Source organism: Arachis ipaensis, chromosome B04, assembly GCF_000816755.2.
Source record: "Arachis ipaensis cultivar K30076 chromosome B04, Araip1.1, whole genome shotgun sequence".
Taxonomy (NCBI): Eukaryota; Viridiplantae; Streptophyta; class Magnoliopsida; order Fabales; family Fabaceae; genus Arachis; species Arachis ipaensis.
In genome coordinates, this window is record NC_029788.2 from 129,022,954 (window position 1) to 129,028,374 (window position 5,421).

Here is a 5,421-nt window from a genome sequence, read left to right on the forward strand (position 1 = left end):
AAGTGAGAGTATATATATATATATATATATATATACTAACAAAAATAATTTCAAAAGATACTAATGACAAATAAATATAAAAAATATTTAAAATTTGATAACGGTTAGAAATATAATTAGTTATGTACTTCTTTCTATTAGTTTAAACGGATATATTTTTAATTAAATAATAGGTTGGTTATTGTTATAGTTAGTGACTTAATATGTACTAGGTACCTTTATTTTATGTTTGTTTATTTGGTTTGGATTTGTAAAAAAATGGTATGATTGCCTATCTAATTATTATATTTCCATGTGTATTTATAAGAAAAAGTTGTTACATTATGGATGGAAATTAGTACTGGACTGCCTTAATTTATATTTTTCTATTTTTAAAAAAAATTGCGACAATTTTAAACGATTATAATTTTTTAAAAATCCTGCCTTTGTGAATACCGGTGATTTGTAACCGCCGCAAAAACAAACTAGTACGACATAGAGGCGGTTATTGAAAACACTGCAAAAATTAATCTCCGCACCCTAATAGGTCTCGGTTGGCGAACCGCCGAGATATGATTTTACGACAGTTTAAAACTGTCGGAATTTGCAAAGTAAATCGCCGCTATTCAATACTTCGATTGTAGTGATTAGATATTCTAGTCTACTTAAATTAGCAGAGTGAGCTAGCCCGCCCTAATTTTGAGGTGGGCTTGGGCGGGGTGGGTAGTCTGCTTTACCATCCCTATTACTAGGGGTGACAAACGAGCCAAAACCCATCGGGCCGACTCGCGTAACTCGTCAAAAAAGTGGGTTGGGTTATAAATTTGAGGTAGCTATAATAAAAATGTCCATCTAACTAGAACTGCTTAATCCATGAATTTTGGCAGGTTTCGTCTGGCGAGGGCGAGCTTTTGTCTTTAAGATGATAATCAAATTTGGAACGTTACTTTTGTGCTTGTGTTTGGAATATTTGTTTGTTTTACTTTAAGCTATGATTTGGACGATGTTTGATAAATTAGATACTTTGATAATGTTTAATTATATGTTTTGGACAATGTTTTGCTTTAGATAATGTTGATTTCATTATTTTGTTTCAAAAAGCTTAGTTGTTGATTATATTTATTAGATATTTAGAATTATAAATATTTTAGTGTTTGTGAATTTAGAAATTATAATTATTTAATTTTATATCTTTAAAAATTATAAATTTATTAAAATATTTATGAAATTATCTATTTTTTAATATTTAATAATTTAATAATTAACAAAAAAAAATTGGTAAAGTTAACCTGCCAATTTATTGTTAGGTAAGATAAGTAGAAATTTGGAACCGCCTCACTAGGTATAAATTGGGTGGGGTGGACTAACTCGCCAAATTACGGACTTTTTGCATGCGGGATGGAGTAAGACGGGGTGGACTAGTTCGGCTGCCACCCTTACCTACCACTCGTTTAAAAATATTGTTCGTTTTAACATTTTAAGCCTTAAAATTTATTTATATTAAAAGGATGGAAATTAAACCATTCAATCTATCAAAATACATCTAAAAAAAGAGTTATTCATATTTTTATAAAGCATAATATTTTTTTCATTCTATAATTGATATCTTGTTGACACATGAATTTGAACACCAATTCTGATACCATCTATAATAGGGGTATTCAAAACCGATCCAATCCGAACAAAACTGACCAACCGAACCAAGAAAACCAATAACCGAACAAATCAAAAACAAAAAAAATCGAAAAAATAAGATTTTGCAATTTTTTGCGGTTCGGTTCAATTTTCGGTGCTGATAAGAAAAATCCTAATTGAACCGAACCGAACCGATTTCCTAAATTAAACCTACCCCTAAATGACCTAATAGTCGTAGCAACAACATAACCCTAACTCTTCTTGCCCCTTTGCCTCGATCAAATCCTCTGAACTCTCAGTGCCTTTTGCTCTCCCTCTCCTTTCCTCTTCGTCCTTCTACTCCGCGCCTCCACCATTGCTGTCGGCCTGCCGCTGGACAACACCAACCCTGACTCGCGTCCCGCGGCCCTATTCTCTCCTTCTCCCTTCCTCGTAGCACCGCTCTCTCTCTGTCGTCCTCCTCGGCACGGCTCCACGCAGCACGTCATCGTCCTCTCCCAGCAGCATGCCATCGTTCTCCACGGATTCACGAAGGCCGCAACAACACGCCGTCGTCCTCGTAGCCCCATCCTCTGTCGTCTTCCCTGCACTCATCCAGTCTGTCTGCATCAGTAAATCGTCAAGAATGGAACCTGAGTCAGGTTGGTTCTTCTACTTCTGATCCAGCCTCTTGCTATTTTTTGCTTCTTGATTTTCTGTATTCTATTGATTTTACTTCTTGATTTACTGTTTTGTCTTCTAATTTTTACTGGCTGCTGCTAGTCTCCTACTATTATCTTTTTTAATTTGTTAATTAATCATTATTATTGCTACTGCTACTGTTAACTTTTATTGTTAAATGTTTATTCTTATTATTGCTGCTGCTAATTGATTTGAATATGAATTTGTTAATCTGTTAATTAAAAAGTGGAGACTCCAAATATGATTTTGGTGGTATTTGTGTGGTTTTGATGAATTGGTGATGTGATGAGGTTGATAATAATAGCCGCTATTATTGTAAAAATTTTCACGGGTGGAATAATTCTAAATCTATTTTTGAAACCTTCGAATATGGTGCAAAAAGTACAATAAACATGATAGGTCTTCTTGCATTATTGGTCTGATGGCTGCTGCTATTTTTTGCTTTTAACTTGTTATTGATTCAATGATTTATTGTTATTCTATTTTTGGTTTATTTTATTTCACGGTTGTGTTGATATTTAATGTTGTATCTGTAATATTTTTGCAGTTTGATCATAGTATGAGGGATAATATTGGTAAAAGTGAAGGTGGAACTGGCGGGCATGTAATGCTCTTCCAAATAAATCTGCAAATATAAGACCACCAACAAATTGATTATTGATTGATTGAATTATTTTTTTTATTAATCTAGTGCAAATATAAGATCACCAACAAATTGATTGATTGAATAATTTTTTTCACTAATCTAGTTTTTTTTTTATAAATATTATTTGTTATGATTGTTCCTTGTTTTATAGAAGTTGCATCCACTCCTATCCTTTTTTATATGTTTTATCTTATTCTTCTTTTTTTTAATTTTGTATCATTATGAATTTATAAGGAGCTATGTGCTCATATTATTGTTCATTGTTTTTGTTTGAATTAATTAAAAAAACCGAACAAACTGAACTAAACCAAACTGATGTTAATTGATTTGATTTGGTTTAAATAGTTTTGACAAAAAAATCGAACTAAACCGAACTGTAGTTTTAATAAATAATAAGATCAGATGACTTTTTTTTAAATAACCGAATCAAACCGCACCGCGAGCACTCCTAATCTATAATAATCCAACACACTCACTTAAAATATTATTATCTTTGACATTTCGGATTTTACGGTTTTGTTCGTGATTAAAAGATGAAAACCAACTTAATCCTTTATATTCACACCTTTACTGGACATTTCTTCTTACATGTGCATGTAAATCTGATGCTAAATGCTTATGAGAGGGAGATATTGATTATGCAAGAAACTCTCATTCAAGGGATTTATAAAATTAAACAATACTATTAACACCTTAATTAATTTAAAAAACGAAACATTTAATTCGTAACATACATCAATACTAAATTCACAGTCTTATTTTTCCATGTTCCAACATTTTATTCATAAAAAGTACCATCTAAACAACAATACATGCGATTATATAAAATGTGTATTTTATTCTTTTACATAATATTTATTTTTATTCATAGAGTTGTAAACTATTACGAGATCGTCATTTTTAAGGATAGACCTCTATAAGTGATAAATATCCAGTAAATGAAAATATCTTGTAATCATAGAGGCCAGCTTCATGAAAAATATTTTTCCATTCTTCTTCGGTTCTCTCTTTTCCGTGAATAATTTGCATATTTATATTCATAAGAAATTTGAGTCGAGTAATTTCAGGTTCATCTTGTTCTTCATTTATCACGGTCTCTAAAATTATTATTTTACCCTTTTTATCCTTGCTTGAAACCTTAACAGCATCTTTGCAATTTCTCAATATTTTTATGCAATTGTTGTCGCTCCAATTATGTAAGACTAGCTGCATAAGAAGATAAAGATATACATCACAACCATTTTACAATGTAAAACAATCACTACAAGAAAAGAGAGCTATTTTAACATGATTTTTTTTAACAGTCATAATTAAGTGTAAAAATTAATATATATTTTTGACAAATATCACAAATGTCAAATTCTCTATGTTTTTTGATGAACAATTTGATTGTAGAAAATTACTCCTCAATTTTGACACTCATTTGTTTTCAACTTACTCTATTATTCATTTTCTTCGTTGAGCTCCATCAATTTTGGCATCACACTGCTCTCAGTTTAGGATTATTCTACTCATTCTTCATTTTCAAAATCTCAGTTTATTCTTCAGTTTCAAGATCTCGTCTCATTCTTTGTTAAAAAATTTTTATGGTCAATAAGTGTTAAAATAAATAGTATTTTTGACGGTTAATAAGTATCACAAAAAATATATTCTCAAATTTTTCTAACAAATTATTTTTGACGGCCAATATTTATCAAAATAAGATTTAAACTTTTTTTTACAATTACTTATATGTTAAAAATACTATTTTTGACAAAATTTTTATTAACATATTTTCATAATTAAAATAGTGTCAAAATTTATTTTTTTGACAAATTTTAATTTTTTTGACACATAATAATCCTAAAATATAGTCTATATTGTTGTAGTGAATTCCGCTGACTAATTTTACAAATGAAATTGAGTGTCTTATTATTCAACTAGCTTTTTTAATTTGGTAAAAGAAAAAAGTTGACTTCAATTGTGTGATTTTTTGACAAATTATTGTTTTTAGATAAAAGTAAAAATAAAAAATTACATTTATATAAACTTTTTAAGAATAACCATCTATTCTGAATAGTTACTTAACCATTTGAAGCTATTCCATCCAGTGTCACCAAATGAAATGGCAAAGCATACATGGTGTAAGAAGAAAGTGTAGGGAGCTTTCCAAAGTTTTCAACTAAATATATATGTAAATTCAATTAATTAATGGCATGCATCCTTTTACTTTGGTATATATATAGAGGGTAAAAATTATTCAAAATTACTATTTGTAAATTAAAATTAGTTTAATTAAGAATGATTATATTCTAATTTTTTTAATTTATTAAAGGTAATTATACTAAAACAATATGTTTTCGAAACTCTTATGAATATATATATATGGGTGTTTTGTTTGTATTTTTATTTTTTGTTTTTAAAATTTTATAAAAAAAAAAGAAAATAAGAGAAAAAAATATATAATTTTATTATTATTTTTATTTTTTTCACAAGATTTT

General features: G+C 29.2%; 1 long non-coding RNA gene and 1 pseudogene across 1 annotated transcript in view; one reads left to right on the forward strand and one right to left on the reverse strand.

Annotated features, from left to right (window-relative positions):
* Positions 1-5,421, reverse strand: part of LOC107637334 — a 59,553-nt pseudogene that overhangs the window by 27,357 nt on the left and 26,775 nt on the right.
* Positions 3,906-5,421, forward strand: part of LOC110271351 — a 26,050-nt gene continuing 24,534 nt past the window's right edge. Inside the window, exon 1 of the long non-coding RNA XR_002362006.1 lies at positions 3,906-3,955. This is a non-coding gene — a long non-coding RNA (uncharacterized LOC110271351). The remainder of the gene's footprint in view (positions 3,956-5,421) is intronic.